The following is a 19,516-nucleotide window of genomic DNA, read 5'->3' on the forward strand; positions in this document are numbered from 1 at the left end:
ATGGTAAACATAACGCATGAACTCTTCGTAAAGTTACTGTTAATAAACTATCATATCAGTGTCCAGTTGAGACGTCATATTAAAAGCCAAACTTAATTGCCTCCTATAACGAAAACAAAACATTAAATAATTTTAGTGTACCTCATCTGAATGCTGGAGTATCACATTTTGATAGAATTGGGTTTATAGTGCGTCAATAAACCACAGCAACGTAAGGCATGCTTCCATATGCTTTAGTTCTTGTTGCAGAGGAGAGCCTTTGAAAACTGTTTAGTCATACACGTTGTAAAGAAGGATTGAAAAATCATGTAACTGGAGAACTGGATGCACAGACCAGGAGGGTCGGAGAAGGGTAAAAGCGGCCAGTCGTGCAGGGAAAAGAAACGGGACCCGAATACTGCAAGAAGAAATTGATGGAGAGAGAAAGAATGCACACTTGCTTTGTGCGAGAGAGAGAGAGAGAGAGAGAGAGAGAGAGAGAGAGAAATGCACACTTGCTTCATTCTCATGAGTCATGTATTCTAGATAAGACAGGTCGAGAACCAAGGAAAGGGTAGAAGGACGGTGGTGGTGGTGGTGGTGGTGGTGATGGAAAGTTCAGGATGAAAAGTAAATATGAGATAATAACTCAAGAGAAAGCAGTAAATGAAATAAAAACTAATTGTGTAAATACCGGCATAACAATCACATCTACGACGAATATAAACAAGGATGAGTCCAAGAAGAACGCAGGAAAGAAAAAAGTTAAGATAATGAAACGAGAGAAAGTAGGATCAAACAAAATATAAAACGGCCATCAGAGTTTTGTATGAGGCATAGGCCCTATACCTATCAGGAGTGTAAAAAAAATTAACCCGATACATAATTTCTCTGTTTTTACAGAGACGTAAAGATTCGTAAACTTTGGTTGTAACAACATGAAACATGTATTTTCACATCACTTTGGCTATAAATCGTTCGTGAAGGTTCAGCTTTCGTTGTCCCTTTTTCTTCATAAAGATGGTTAACTGGAAACCAATTAAAAATATTAAATTGATAGACTAATAATAATTCTTTCGTAAATAAATTCCGTAAAGATTTCTTTTTAATTCCCAGACATTTTAAATGAGAAATCTCAAGCTTATTTTTTTTTCTTAAAAGTCATCTCGTTAAATATAGCCTAGTATGACCATTAATACTAATGACATAAGCAACAACAATAATAATAATAATAATAATAATAATAATAATAATACCATCTAACGTGAAGTCAAAATAATTCTAGACAAGAATACCTTTTCTATCATGAAAAAACTATTTAAGAAGTACCTATATATAAAGGACTTAGAAACTCTAAGTATGCAAAAAAAAAAAAAAAAAAAAAAAAACTATATCAACTGCACGCAAGAGATTAGAGGATTCAGCAAGCACAAAAAATTACACACACACTTTGACAATAACTCATTCGTTTCATCATTCAACGATTTTTTTTTTTTTTTTGCTCTGGCACAACCACTCCTGAACCCAGGTTTGCAATGATGTGTTTTCTTAACAGCATCATCATTGGGTTTATTTAACCTGCAATCAATTGACCTAGAATGGAACGAGAGTTGATTCTGAAAAGGGAAAGGTTTCAAATCACGTTAGCGTTTCTTTCCTTTGAGCTATGTTTAACATTCATTCGGCTGAGTTTGCATCACGTTGCATCATATATCATTGTGTATTCAAGGATTTATCAAAAACGAAATTATGAGAGGACTATATTGTTCACAAAACAGCAAAAAAAAAATAAGAAAAGAGCAACGGATTTCACAACTTCGCATAATGAAACTCGTAACCATGACTTATGCATTGGTTTTCAAAAGAAAGTCATGCAATTATATATATATATATATATGTGTGTGTGTGTGTGTGTGTGTGTCCGGAATAAATTTGAAAGGAATCGTATTCTGAGAGAAACGGGGAAAAGATCTTAATAGCACTCCCGAGTGAGGATGATGACAAATAGCCTAACCTAGCGAATATTTATCATTGTAATGCACCATACTACCTTGCATTTCCTCAACTCTTTTCACATTCCACAAGCATTTCTCGTGCGATGAACTAAACAACCGGAACACAATGCCATTCAAATTCTTTGGGAATATGCCGTTTCCCGCAATTACACTGAAGTTGTGACTTCCCACCAATAAAAGACCTCAGTTAATTCTAATAATCTTGCCATCGCCATCATAAAGCTCAATATCATACAATATTCTAGATACTTTAATCTCGCTGTGACCAGATTGTGGAATGATCTTTGTATTCCAATCGTTGAATCCATTGAGTTTCATTAATTCAAACTTCTTGAAAATGCTTTTCTACTGAATAGGTTAATATACATCTCAATTCAAAATTGATATATTAATATGTACACATTCAATTTTGTTATGAATCTTAATATATTTCATAATATCTAATATTTCTCATATTTCATTTGTTACTTCATTTCCTTTCCGCACTGATCTACTTTCCCTGCTTGAACCCCAGGGCCTGTTGCATACTGCTCTTCCAAAGGTTGTAGCTAGAGTAGTAATAATAAAACAATAATTTCTATATAAAGTGAACTAGAGTGGTACAATAATAAATAAACCTTAAAAAGAAAATCCATTCCACTCAAACAATAACCCACATCGTTGGAATCAGACTATGGAGAAACTCTAAAGAGGACTGAGCTTACTGAAGAGGATCTCCTCACGGTCATAAACGATGATGCTCGACTTCAGCATCGTGCGAGAACAATAATGTTTTCGAGGAGGGGGGAGGTGAGGGAAGGAGGGAGGGGGGTTAGAAAGAGATCAAGGGATGGAGAGGGAAGGGGGGGGGGAGCGAACACAAAGGGCAGCAATGAGCAGAAAGACGAGTAAGGTAGGAATAGCGAAAGTGAACATACGTGAAGAATGTTGCTCTTTCATTACAATTATTACCAGTCATAGAACACACGCAGTCTGGTAAGGAATGGACACCCCTTAGGGAGATTCTGCCATAGAAGGAAAAGTTACCATTCATTACCAATACACCAAAGCTGAGCTTCAATTATACCGCAAATAACTGCCTGCCGGAATAAAATATTATCTATCTCTTCAAAGATAATTTATCGCTTTTTCAGATTTTCTTGAAATAATATGAAGAGAGAAAAAGAAAATAGTACACTGCTGCAATTAATACGAAATATAAGGAGGATGACTCGTATAAACTGATGCTGTACACTTACTGGCATCGTGGGATTACGAAATATTTCTGGAAAACGAACAGTGGATAACTGGCAGTGGGTCCTGATAATTGGTAACCAGAAAAGATAAACGAATACCGATATAAGCAAAAACCATTCTCTCTCTCTCTCTCTCTCTCTCTCTCTCTCTCTCTCAAGCACCAGTCATGAGTGGACGGCTATGACTAGTAAAGACCACATATACTTGATAAAAAACAGGACTATTACTGCAGTTTCATATTCATTGGAAAAACGTCTTACCTAAATGGTGATCAGAGCGGATCACACCCACCTTCTCTCTCTCTCTCTCTCTCTCTCTCTCTCTCTCTCTCTCAAGTACATCTCCCCTATATTATAGAGCATGTGTCTGGTTTTATACATACAATATATATATATATATATATATACATATATATATGTATATATATATATATATATATATACATACAAACACAGACACTAACACACACATATATGTATATATTTCCCATCACACTCCAAGTGATCAGCTTTCCCCATCCCTCTAGTATGGGGGAGAGAAAGTAGTCATACCCCGGTGAGAGAAGATGCATGTGTGCGTGCATATATATCTGAATATTTAGCCGTCATTTTTGACGGATAGTGTGTTTGTGTGTGTATGTTTGTGTTTGTGTATATGTATATGTATATGTATATATATGTATATGTATATGTATATATATATATATATATATATGTATATGTATATGTATATATATATATATATATATATATTATTAACAATAACAATAATTAATTACGGTACAATCAAAATAGTAACTTCCTCGACTCGTAGAGAAAATGAATCACAAGCAGTGTAGACATCCTTCTCGTCTGGTGCAAGTCATCATCAAACCAGCGTGAGTAAAGACATGATAAACCAACGCTAAAAACCTGAAAGAATCATTAGCGCATTGCATTGCCTACCTGCGCTCCAACATTATATCGGATGGATTCTTAAAAGCACAGTAGTTGAAACTTTCAGATGCTTTCTAAATAAGGCAGCAGCTTAATGACATCACGTCTCTAAACGCTTTATCTGGACACTACCTCCCACATATTGCCATGTATAAATATAAATATGTGCGAGAGTGCTCAAGCGCGTGTTTTCGTGAAAGCAAAGGGATTTATATATATTAAAATATAGCACACACACACACACACACACATATATAAATATATATATATATATATATACATATATATATATATATATATATGTATATACATATATATATATATATGTATATACATATATATATATATATATATATGTATATACATATATATATATATATATATATAGTTGTTTGTGTACAAAATACTTTGCATTTAAACAGTGCTTTCCTGTACCTTTATGCACAGAAATATGAATTATTATCATCATTATTACAAGCCAAGCTTCAACCCTGGCAGGAAAGAAAGAATGCTACAAGCCCAAGGGCTCCAAAAGGAAGAGTAGCCCAGTAAGGAGAAAAATATGAAAATGGAAAATAAACTATACAGTAATGAATAAAAAAATATGTTAAGATCAGTAAAAATGTTAAAATAAATGAGTCATATATATAAACTGCACAACGAGACTTATGTCAACCTGATCAACAGAAAAGCATCGAAATTGTTTTAAGAATTACGTAAACTCCTGCATCCTCTTGGAAAAAAAAATATAAACACAAAGCTAAAAACTTGAAACTTCTGTAGTTATAAATCAAAATAAAAGCTAAAACCTACTTTCATAAGCCATCTTGTTTAACCTATCAATCACTAAGGTATACTGTACTTCTAACAATTTCCTATCAGATAACTACGCAAGAACATGAGAATTTCCTCTTTCCAGTCCCATCTGTAGTATTGAAAACTCTTTAGAGATTAGTAATGGGAGTCGCTTAATAGCTATGGTACAACGGAGACTACTGAACAATTACACTTAATAGCTCCCACAAGGTCACTAATTACTTGAATCAACCATTACATCCCAGCTGTAGTCTATGTCTCAGCTTCTTATTGGCTCATCAATTACATCATTTCTAGAGAGGTCAACTTTCTAAAAGCATAAGCACCTTTCACAATCTTCTCTTCTTTTCGGTTCTTTATTTCTACTTCCATCCCATCTCTAACATCGCGTCACTTTCTCCCCTATTATTCTTTTACGCAGAGGCTGCCGTTTCACACATGCAATTTATGCCTAGGCCTGTCGTCCTTCTCATTAAGTCCCTATCTACATTTAACACTTAATTAGTTGCACTTTCCTCCGCCCTTCCTACCTCCTCCAAAGTTTTCACCAATCTTCGCTTTCATCTTTCAATAAATCTGTACTAGGCGATATGTAATTGGCATGAAGAATATCTTCCCTACTAATTTTCTTTCTAACGAAGACTGCCATTTTTGTACATGTTATTTGATTACAATAATCATATTCACTTTTTACTTCTCATGCATAGGCTTCTCACTGTAACTCGATTCAGATAAAATGCATTTTCCGTGACAAAATTTTAAGAATAACATCGAAGATCTAATTCAACAATGTATTCTTAAAGTATCCTCAAGTATACTTTTACAATATAAAGCAATTTTTAGGAAATTTCTAATGAACCGCTGTAACTGCAGCCAAAATTTAACATACCATTATAACTGGCTATCCACCAACCAATCATTAAGCCCCCGGGTGTTAAAAGACTTATCATTTACGACGTGGCTAAAAAAAATACTTAAATTAAGAAAAAAAACATCCAAAACACTTTAAAGAAAATAAAAATACATCCTTCTTTTGAAGACATTCAGCATCGAGCTAATACCTCAATAAACCCTGATGCAAAGAGACCTTCTACAGCCTTTACATCGAATGCAAAACATCATCATGCCCACTGGTTCCCTGTCTTCTTTTCTAGCCCCTGCAATCATGTATTCCTTTCTTGGACATCTAAAGGGATTTACTTTCACCTCGCGATGCCTTATCCTCTTGTCCTGCTTTCAAAAAACTCCAGTGCAGCACATTCTCTCTGTTTTATTGTTCTTCTTCTTCCACTGACTTTGTACACTGACCTAGAGTACAGGTCTTGTTGTTAGCCAACTTGTCCTCAACCCTCCGCCCCACCCAAACAGCGACCCCCTAAGATACTCGGGCCCCCCCCCCCCCCAATCCTCCCGCCCTCACACCTACTGAACTAAACTCCCTAGCGACGAGGTTTTACCCATTTTATTTCATGTTAGCACATTATTATCATTATTCGGTAATGTAAGGCTGTATCCAGTAACGGTCATGGTGGTTCATACCTCTCTCTCTCTCTCTCTCTCTCTCTCTCTATATATATATATATATATATACAGTATATATATATATATACATATATAAATATATATATATACAGTATATATATATATATATATACATATATAAATATATATATATATATTATATTCAGACTAATTTTAAATAAAAATAGACTAAATTGTATCAAATAAACATTCCCTTAAACTTGAGACTTTTGATAATAAAAATATCCTTTAATAAAATTTTATATAAAATTAATCCTATTGTTATTCACTTGATTCACTTGTCCAAAATGGATTAAAATAAATCCGGTATTTGTAATACAGTATTAAATTTTACTGTCACATAATAATGCTAAAAAATAATCAATAATATATTAATATCAAAAAAAGCAAAAGCAAAAGTTTTATAATCTGTAATTCCTATCTTTTATCATTTACTGGTAACAACCTTTAATAGGTCTCTATACCTTTCTGTCCTTCCTGGTTCATCTTCATACCTAAGAAAAAGTGACCATGCTGGTGCGCAGTGCCATCATCAGATAAGACTTACAAAAGCCTCTTGACCAAAACTCAATTTCTAATTCTTTGTTCTATACAGTCTCTCTCTCTCTCTCTCTCTCTCTCTCTCTCTCTCTCTCTCTCTCTCTCTCTGAAAGTGTTTGTGACCATGCAAGATCTGATAGCATGCAAATAACGCCCCTGTCCAAACACGCGCAAAAATAAAACATCCATTTGAAGAGTCCCATACTTCTCATAACGTTTTCCATAGAATCCAAAATGCCCCGTTTGACAATACAAATGATTAGTATTGTGACATAATCTACCAAAGGAATTTGACAGACTGGCTGATTAAAAATTACATTTTCTTTCGGTTACAAACACTAACTATCTATAAAAAAGAAAGTGCGCGAAGTATCATGTTTGCATTTACATCCACACAAATGAATCCCGATGGTCATCGAGATGATGAAAATTATTACCCAATAAACTTGACTATGCTGAACTCTCGCACGCATACCCTAATCATTTACGCATTTTGACTTCCAACATAATTACAAACTACCAAAACAGGTCTTGGATCATTTCTATTTCTGTTTACCACTCGGTGTTCTGGCCAACAATGATTCAAATAAAGGATACATTTGAGAACGCTGGGAAAAATCAAGAAGACATACTAATTCCCAAAGAGAAAAAATATAGTTATCTAAATGCCAATAGAGCTATTGTTATTTCAATTAAGTAAAAATCAAATGTGAAAACTGTTTAAAAGAAAATAATGATAAATATGCATGCATCAAAGAAAGTATGGTATTAACTAATGTAAAGCTGCAAGAAGCTACAAAATCGAATATCTTTTTTCTATTTATTTATTTATTTTTTTTTTTTTTTTTTTGGATTCACTCAATTGAGCATCAACTAGACTTCAACCCAGCAATTTCACAAGAATGTAAATGGAAAGACAACCTTCTATGAAGGGTAGTTAAGGAGAAAGAAAGAGTAGCACTCACTAATTGTATAGGAATATTTAAAGACTTAGTAAAATTCTAACATTTCAAACTATGACGAGAAAATGTTCTAAAAATCAAATGACAGCGGATAGAAAGTTTCACATATTCAAAATTCGTCATAACATTGAGCAAATGTCTGTTTTGAGGGTAACCACACACATACATACATACATACATATATATACATACATACATATATATACATATATATATATATATATATATGTGTGTGTGTGTGTATGTATGTATTTATATATGTGTATATTCATGAGTGCGTGTATAATAAATATAAATATATATATATGTATATATACATATAAATGCACATATATACGTGTGTGTGCAGAGTTAAAGAACTAAATAAGAACTTAACCCCTCCTACATTCCCTTTCCTTCGCCCATTACCAAACACTAACCGATACAGTCCACTTAAGGGAGTAGAGCAATAGCTAAACACGCGTGATTACTGGAAAGCCGCAAAATGCTAATTGTACACAAATTACACTTCTGGTTTACACAAACAGATTAATAACACCTCATCAGTTACATGAAAATTCACAGGAGGACAAGAAAGCCATTAGCAAAGGCTAACCAAGAAGCCCAATATAAAAAGAACCAAAACGACTCGAGTCATGGATATACATTTATGGCCGGCAATCAGCATTCCTCAGGATGGTAAAGACAGTCAGTCTCATCACAACACAGCCACCTTCGACTCTTGCTATCAGACGCTGTCTTGTTAGCAATAGGACCCACCTAATCATTACTCGCCTGCCTGGCCGGAGAGAGAGAGAGAGAGAGAGAGAGAGAGAGAGAGAGATTCACCTTTCGAATAAGTCATATTTAAACTGGAGAGAGAGAGAGAGAGAGAGAGAGAGAGAGATTCACCTTTCGAATAAGTCATATTTAAACTGGAGAGAGAGAGAGAGAGAGAGAGAGAGAGATTCACCTTTCGAATAAGTCATATTTAAACTAACACGAGAGAGAGAGAGAGAGAGAGAGAGAGAGAGACAGACAGAGAAAGAATCATCAGACTACCTTTCCCGAAACAGTCAATTAAAAAGTCTTTTTAGGATTTTGAACTGCTGTATGAATCTTTAGTTTCCTGAATAAAGCAAAACTTACCGTTTTCCTTATATCATAAAGTCACCGTCCTCTTTAGTATGACCAAAAAATATAATTTAAAACAAGAGGATGAATCATTCAATTCTTAATTTGATATTTTCTGTTAAATATTTTTACATCCTACAATAGAAACTCTCCCTGAGGATCAAGGAAATCAAAGCTGCCGCCTATGAGAAATCCTTGCTATCACTCAAAGGTTGCCTTTTCTCCGATACGCTATCGGATTCAAGAAAAAGTCATTCAAAAGAGAAAACTGCACCTGCTGCCCAAACTCTCTAACCTAAGAGTTGAATTTCACAGTTATACGTCAGCTGAAGGCATAGCATCTATAGCTTAGCGTATAATTACTGTGTACCAGCACGGAATCTGACGAAATGCCGAGTCCTTCATTCTTGGATGGTAGCAGGAAAATAAATCTCACGACCATGAACATGCCTGCCAGATAATGACAGTGAGTCAGTTGGCAGTTGGGCCTGTTGCGTGCTTCATTTCTCACAGAGATTTACAGCGGTGCAAAATATTAAAATGTAATACAAAGAATATATATATATATATATATATACACATATATATATATATATATATATGTGTGTGTGTGTGTGCATATATATATATATATATATATCATATACATATACTCAAAATTAAATATATACATACATATATATACATATATATATATATATATATATATACATATATACAATATATATATATATATATATATACATATATATATATATGTGTGTGTGAATATTCACATATATATGCACACACAAATACGCGGGTAAGCACACAACATACACGATTTCTCGTATCGTCCCCTTCATTGTTTAATTTAGTAAGTTCAAATTTATCAATGCGTTATTAAACATGTTTCTATAATAAAAACCCATAAATACACAAAGATTCAACTACCGAGTGGCTTAATACCATATCTCTCCGGCACCTAAATTCATTCAGACTCCCTATTTGCATTCTTACCTAAGCGCTGGCGCCTAAAAGTAAGGGATCACTAAGAGTTAATGACACCCCCTTTCTAAGGATATTTCACTTGAAAATCCAATCAGAAAGAAGTGATGCCTGCACACAAACAACGGCTACAACTTATAGGTGGTTCTAATACTATTTTACATTAAGAAAAAAACATCACTCCAAAACCAATTAGACGGAGCACATCATCATTTGCATTTCTAGTTTTATCCTCTAAACTAAAATCTCTAGTCATTAAAAGAGTAATATTTTCTCATCACAAACATCTGATAATGCTAAACTGCAGTTTATGTTTGTTCATAAAACTCTCCCGCAGCACTTTCGCCATTTCTAGCAGACACATCCTGCAAATTGGAGAAAGCGATGACCAAGGGGAGGCGAAATGACGCCTTCGCTTTTAGTTCACACGTTACGAATATTCCTCACAATGAGGAAGCTAGATATCCTATATCCTATCGTAAATCATCTTATACAAGTCAGCCATTGGAACATGTCAATGAGTTACCTTGCCTAGTAAGTTTCAATATTCAAATAAGCTCCTAGATCATTAGAACACTATTCCATTACATAATGACAAAAAATTCAAAGTAAATGTTGGAAATAAATATGTAACATACACACATACATATATATATATATATATATATATAGATTATATATATATGTATGTAAGTATACATATATAATATGTATGTATATATATCATTAACTAATTCCGGCTACATATACCAGGCAATGGAGCTTGGGAGGCCATTCAGTGCCCTGGAGGACAGCAAGATATAAGAAAGAAAACAACAACCCTGGCAAAGTATAAAGACTCTTGAGTAATGCTTATACTATATCTACGGAATATATAAGATTATATATATATATATATATATATATATATATATATATATATATATATATATATATATTATATACTATTATTATTATTATTATTATTATTATTATTATTATTATTATTATTATCATTATTAATACTACCTAAGGTATACCCTAGTTGCAAGAGAAAGATATCATTAGCCCAAGGGCTCCAACAAGGAAAAATAACCCTGTGGGGAAAGGAAAACAGGAAATAAATAAAATACTGTACAAGAGAAGTAATGAACAATTAATCAAATATCTTAAGAACAGTAACAACATTAAAATAGATATTTCCCATTTTAACTATAAAAACTTGAAAAAACAAGATGAAGAGAAATAACATTGAATAGTGTGCCAGAGTACATAGTACAGATTCTATGGCACTACTCAAGACTAAAGAATAATGGTTTGATTTTAGAGTGTCCTTCTTCTAGAACCTAGAAGAACTGCTTACCATAGCTAAGTCTCTCTTCTACCCTTACCAAGAAAAAAATAGCCACTAAACAATGGCAGTGCAGTAGTTAATCCCTTAAACGAAGAAATATTGTTTGGGAATTTCAGTGTTGTCAGGTGCATGAGGACAGAGGAGAATGTGGAAAGAATAGGCCTGACTATTCCGTGTATATGTAGGCAAAAGAAAAATGAGCCATAACCATGGAGAGGGATCCAATGTAGTACTGTCTGGCTAGTCAAAGGACCCAATAACTCTCTCGGTAATATTTCAACGGGTGGCTGGTGCCCTGACCAGCCACCTGTCTATATACAAATACATACATTATATATATATATATATATATATATATATATATATATATATATATATATATATATATACATATATATATATATATGTATATGAGAGAATAGTGTGCCATAGTGTACCGTCAAGCAAGAGAACTAAGTAATTATCTTATATTGAAATATATATTATATACATCTATATAAAATCTATATATGCATATAACTAACAAAAGAAAAACTTCCAACCCTAATGCCTAAAGGTCTTGATAAAGTTATGGTTATTGAAGACTCACGCTAACGACGTGAAGAAATGAAAAGCAGCAAACCGAAAAGGAAGCCTAAAGCTTATTAAGCAGAAGCCTTAATAATAAACCTGATTGTCACTTTCCCCTTCCCTGATTAATAGTCAACAGATTATAGTCGTCGTCTCAGGCTGAAGCTTGCCATCTGACAAGAAGATATATTGGTGGAAGAGGCCTGCTGTTGTAATGGGGCGTTGGGAAATTTACTTTTAGTAGCCAGACTTGAAGAAAACATTATATAATACATAATGAGAGAGAGAGAGAGAGAGAGAGAGAGAGAGAGAGAGAGAGAGAGAGAGAGAGAGAGAGAGAGAGAGAGAGAGAGAGAGTGTGTCAAGCTTAGAGGCACTGCTAAACACGTAGCTACTCGGTCTCGACCTATCCCTTGGGTAGAGGTGAGGGTGAGGAGAGTTGAATCTGCGCGTGTGCATACCTATTTAGATATCCTTTTTTACGGGTCGCATACACTAATGTTTGTGTGCATACACATACACACAATATATATATATATATATATATATATATATATATATATATATATATTACGGGTCGCGTACACTAATGTTTGTGTGCATATACACATATATACTATATAGATATATATACATATATATATATATATATATATATATATATATATATATACGGGTCGCGTACACTAATGTTTGTGTGCATATACACATGCATACTATATACATATATATACACATATATATATATATATATATATATATATATACAGTATATAGTTACAAATCAGCTTTTTAATCAACCACTATTCTAAAAGCTAAACATCACTCTGCAGTCACGCTTATCCAGGCGACTGCCTACGTTGGCATCAAAGAACCGAAATGACGACAATCCCTCGTCACGACCAAGCAAGAATCGATCGATAAAACGCTGTAGAACATCTGCCAAAATCTTGTCTTGAAGAGATTCATTCGGAAAAGTATTGGATTATTCACACCCTATGAGAGACTTTCGGATTTTACATGTAACTCTAGTAATGGCTTTATTCAGTATATTATAACATATGGGGGTTTTCCCTTCACTTAATGGTTTTATTTTATTTTTCTTTTGATAGAGAAGATGAAAAGGTCGGCATTGTGTTTGATGTGGAAGAACATCGCCGCAATTCGTCTACGTTTCTCAGCACACCACTGCGCTCTCTCTCTCTCTCTCTCTCTCTCTCTCTCTCTCTCTCTCTCTCTCTCTCTCTCTCTCTCTCTCTCTCTCTCTCTATCAATCATTGATAGGACCATAGGCGGACATTATCCAGCCTTATTAGTGGAACTCAACTCATAGAGCTGGTCCGAATAAATTCTGGAAAAAATAATATAAAATATATAATCAAAGTAATTAAAAGATAAATCTGATACAAATCCACTATACAAATGATTTTAATATTTTTTTTATTAAATATGTGCTTATTAGAAGCGTTAATATTTTCAAAAAAAAAAAGAAAAAACTTTTTAACTCCTGCAAAATTTTAGACAAAGTTTTCTGGCCGAAACATAATATCTTTGTATTCTAAAAACTGCAATTGCAATAAAAAAAAAAATGTCTAATGGTTGAAATCTTGTCACACTGCACTTCAGAACTGTCTCATGAGGTGTAACCAATACGAAATCTTGCTGAATGAATCACTTCGAAAAATCAGTAGTAGTTAATCTTAAATTTTGACATTATTCTAAAAGTTCAGGATGTAAATGAGCTGTAAGGAACATGAAAGAGAACGCAACAGTTAGGTAAACACTTTAGAAAAACACGTATTACACATCCGCCATGTCAAACAACCTCATCATTCACACAAACAACGATTAACTGTCTAATATGCACTCAATTTTTTCTGCTATTTTGTTTCTTTCAAATTTATTCATAAGCAAACTTAGACAACATCTTTACGTCCTGGATAATCTAACCAATGGCTCACGCCTCCATACTCTTTTCAGGATGTTAAATCTTAACCTACACAATTCAACCATTCGCCTATACGAAACTATACACTCATACACATTAAGGGGGCCATAGTCTTGGTAAAACAGTGCCGTCTTTGTGTGTGTGTATATTGTATGAATGCATATATATGGATATATATATATATATATATATATATATACTGCATATATATATGTATATATATATATAAATATATATAAATAAATATATGTGTTTGTGCGCGTTGAAACTTTCAAATAAAATCCCAAAGAAAATCCACTTGAATCAAAGTACAATCAAAGAGGAATAAATGGAAATATCAGGGTCTACGAAATTATTGTATTTTCAATCAACAGGTGTTAATTAAAGAAATCCAGCCACCTGAATTAAAAAAAAAAAAATATGACAGCTTATCGATCTCAATTATTTTAATAAATCATTATCGTCTGCTCCCAGTTGATGACCAAACCAATTAAAACTTATATTTATCTAAATTTTTCCTTTCATACCTATAGAGAGAGAGAGAGAGAGAGAGAGAGAGAGAGAGAGAGAGAGAGAGAGAGAGAGAGAGAGAGAGAGAGAGAGAGATGTTGGTTTCGTGTAAATCATTACAGCACCATGTGTATTCTTGACAGTTGAATTTAATAGTAAATTCACTACGAAGTAAAATAAATATACTGGATTTAGTTTTCTCTATCATCAGTAACTTTTTTTTATGATCGATTACCTATTTTCTTTATATTATACCTAACATTTCTCTGGGTCTACGAAAAGCAGAAGAAACTAGGCTCAAGTGCAAACAATATCATCACCTAACAGAAATTTCGTAGAGGGAAAATATAAATCAATTTAAAGTAACGTATAAAAAAAATTTCTTCTGCCATTTCCACGAACTTTTGAACGAAAGATAAATTATAGTTCTCGTTAGCGATGGGAATTGATACAAAATCACATTCTTGTTGATCTGAAACCGCACCGTGATTTACAACCAAACCGCAAAAGATGTTCGACGGTAACTCATTAACGCATAGGGAAACACTTCGTATCATTCATCTCTTGTAACTAATATCTCCTTTCCTAAATATGAAACAGCGGCTAATATGAAAATAAGGTTGTCTTTAAATCCAGCTTCACATTTTTTGCTACATGAATGTGAATGATATATATAAAAATATGCTAAATTTACGAGTTAAAAATATTGCTGCATAAAAAAAAAAAAAATTGTACTATGTATGGTATCAATAGCTTATGATTCACCTATGACTTTCCCCTTGAAATCATAGTCTTTGGACAGATTATATTACTTAAGTTTTCGATTTCAACAGTTAAAGGAAAGGGTCTTAAAAGCATACACACAAGAGCACATAACGCTGCAAGGTTGTGTGTTGTCAGATCTCATATTTCTCTTTTCTAAGACTCTCTTTTCATTCAAGTATGGTATCATAGAGGTAAAGACTTGCAATTCTTCCCGTAGAGCCATAAATCTTGATACAAACCACAGCCCACAGTATAACAAAAACAGGCTATATCTAATCATGTCACCATATGCAGTTTTAGAATGAAAATTAGACACTTTTTATAACCTTAGTGATCATTTTCGCTCAAAGAAGTTTTTTATCTCTCTCTCTCTCTCTCTCTCTCTCTCTCTCTCTCTCTCTCTCTCTCTCTCTCTCTCTCTCTCTCTCTCTCTCTTATCTCTTATTCGGGAATACGTCATGTTTAATAGGAAATTCAAAACCAGAGTAAGATAACTGTCAGAGCAAAGTTGAACTTTATAATACTAAACCTCAAAATCCTATCGTATTTAATGAAATCTCCGATTTTATATATATATATATATATATGTGTGTGTGTGTGTGTGTGTGTATATATGCATGTATATATATAAATATATATATATATATATATATATATATATATATATATATGTGTGTGTATATATATGCATGTATATATATATATATATATATATATATATATATATGTATATATGCCTACATATATATATATATATATATATAGTATATATATATATATACAGTATATATATATATATAAATATATATATATACAGTATATATATATATATATATATATATATATATATATATATATATATATATATATATGTATATATATATATATATATATATATGTATATATATACATATATATTTATGTATATACATATATATTCATTTATATATATATATATATATATATATATATATACATACGCACACACATGTATATGTACATACACGTGTAAGAAAAGGATGACCATAATCATGTCAAAATAATTTTTCTTTTTTAATACGGTTTTGCTTTAGTCTGCCTCAACGATGAAGATATTATCAGCTTTCAGTTTTATCTGAGGAGGTGCAATAATTAAGATGGACGAAAGCCCCTGTATACGTATAAAAAAAACATATGCATTCTTTTTATATAATTCTAATCACATATAATGACTTCTGGTACACGTACACACACAATATATATATATATATATATATATATATATATATATATATATATATATATATATATATATATATATATATATACATATATATATATATATATATATATATATATACTGTATATATGTATATACATATATATATATACATATATATACACATATATATAAATATATATAAATATATATATATATATATATATATATATATATATATATAATATATATATATATATATATATATATATATATACATGTGTATACACATTTGAATGATTTAGTTCCCAGAGATTTCAACATTCCGGTATCTCAGCAATCTATTGGGTGGGATGTTGCTAGCACCGTGGACCTTTTTCTTGACACCAACCACTGCTGATACCCATTTACATACATACATACATACATATATATATATATATATATATATATATATATATATATATATATATATATATATATATATATATATGACTACAAGATGTAGCCAAAATTATAAGAATACTCTTTTACTGACGACACAATGATGCAATAAAACCTAATTTCATTCACGAACATATAAACGGTCACGAGATGATGCATAAAACCATTAGAGAACAATATCCAATTATATTACGAATTTCCTGATTCCTACTTAACAAAATTACTGGAATTACCAATTGTACATTCAGCTTTTAGATTACTATTTGGGCCACCTTTGAGACATAATGAATTAATTAGCTCTTACCAAATGAATGAGAGAGAGAGAGAGAGAGAGAGAGAGAGAGAGAGAGAGAGAGAGAGAGAGAGAGAGAGAGAGAGAGAGAGAGAGAGAGCAGCTGTTGCAAACTGCACTAGACCTGCAACCACTGAGCTAACTTTCTCGGAGACATAAAGCTGCCTTGTGCCTTCTCGTTCGGCTCATTCAGTTTTGGTCATTCACCAACAGCGAGTGTGGTGTGATGTGATGTGTGATGTGTGATGTGATGTTAAGTGATGCGATATCATTCATCAGACCCATCTTTAAATTAGTGTAAACTATTAGAAAATCTTTATCATATCATAGAAAAAAAAATACACAAGCAATAACGACACAGATTTTCGTTTTATTTTGTATGATACATAAGTATTTCATCTAATTTAGACAAGTGTAACAATAGCAAATGTGAACAGTGTTTCCACAATTTTGTCTTTGGTATAAGTAAATATATATAAAAAACATCTTGAACACATTTCATGGTGAATGAAAGTATGTGCGCTAAGATAAACATTTGAGACCACTGTATTGAGGTATCATAACCATAATTATTATCCAGGTAAGCTATGGTTGACATGTGGACGTGAACGTAAAGAAAGTGCATGATTTCCAATGTAACCCTTTTCTTAGTTCAAACAGTTAAATTGCGTCTAAAACGGGAAAGGGCTAAAATGGTATTTCATTATACAAATACAGAAAACATTAAATTAACTGGAACAACTAAAGCAGAGGTCACCTTGCTAAATAATTACAAAGGTTTTCGATTTCTTTTTTGAAAATATACTAAAATTCAAAAAGCCCCCGACGTGTTATACACCAATCAAATGTCTTATTTGAGTTATTAATTCGAGCCATAATACCCAGAACTGTGCCTGGGAGGCCATTTAGATTATCAGAGGGAAACCACGCTGTTTTAATATACATCACTAAAGCTTAGATGAAAAGAAGCGGGAACGGAAGTATAATACAAATACACCATATTTAAAATGTGAATGCCACTTGGGCCCGAAAAGACACAGCAAACTACCCGAAAGTAATGATTACAGTGCACTGCTTACGGTACACCGAAGGAATTATAACCCGCTTGGGGACCAATCAAAATATAAACCCAAAAAGTATCGGTCATACGATTTTATTTTTCAAGTTCGTAAAATCGTGTAAGTGTTACCTGTAAAAATGAAGTTAACCCTATTGAATGTTTTGTTTCTATGTCCATATTTCTATTAGTTGTTCGTATAAATTTGTCGTATTAAAATATATTAGATTATTAGCCCATCGTGGTAAGGTTTCCATGCACTTTTACCAGCTTAGGGTGGTTCAAAATTGAAAAATGTACTGTCAATCTTTCATTTGTTTCTATCTTACAACTAACTAACCATCGTAATCTACAATATCTAGTATCCTCCACAATTAGAATGAAGACAAAAATCTTTGTGCAACTATTAAGAACAAAAGATAAGTATCCCATTAAAAAGGGTTAACGATCTCAAATAATATATATATATATATATATATATATATATATATATATACATATATATATAAATTACATATATATATAAATATATATATATATATATATATATATATATATATATATATATATATATATATATATATATATATGTATATATATACATATATACATATACTGTATAATGCTCCAATTAACTTTAATTGCAACAAGATAAAAATTATTTCACACCCCGGTGTATCAGAGGCACGACCCAAAAATTAATTCGGGTGCTTTTGCTAGTACAAATAATTGCTAACAAAATTCTTGCACACAGTTCTCAACCAAACAAACAAGCAACAAACCTTACTGTTTACTAGCTAGATATTGCGGTGAACATTGCAAACATTTCACTTTAGAAAATTTCTGTTGAGGTCTCGTCATTCATAACTGCTTGGAGAGTGTTAGCACTTACGTTGGCAACTCCCTCTGAATAAACTTATATTTCTTCCAAGAAATTATTGCATAAATACATTGATAATATTATAAATATTGAAAGATGTGTCTAAAATACCCTATTAATGATGCACATATGGCACACTTGACTTTTCTATTGGTGAATTTCGCAAGGAACTAAGAAGAAAACATTTTTGGTCGAACTTATGACAAAATATTCATTAGGACAAGATCTCTTTAATCCTTATTTACATTGATGTAAAAGTCTGCTTTAAACATATATAAATTTATATATACATATACATATATATATACATATACATATATATATATATATATATATATATATATATATATATATATATATATATATATATATCTATATGCATATATATATAGAT

The 19,516-nt window shown here is 32.3% G+C and overlaps 1 protein-coding gene across 1 annotated transcript in view; it reads left to right on the forward strand.

Moving 5' to 3' along the window:
- LOC137645678 (serine-rich adhesin for platelets-like) overlaps positions 1-19,516 on the forward strand; it is a 42,667-nt gene that overhangs the window by 4,354 nt on the left and 18,797 nt on the right.

The sequence above is a fragment of the Palaemon carinicauda genome, chromosome 8 (assembly GCF_036898095.1).
Source record: "Palaemon carinicauda isolate YSFRI2023 chromosome 8, ASM3689809v2, whole genome shotgun sequence".
Lineage (NCBI taxonomy): Eukaryota > Metazoa > Arthropoda > Malacostraca > Decapoda > Palaemonidae > Palaemon > Palaemon carinicauda.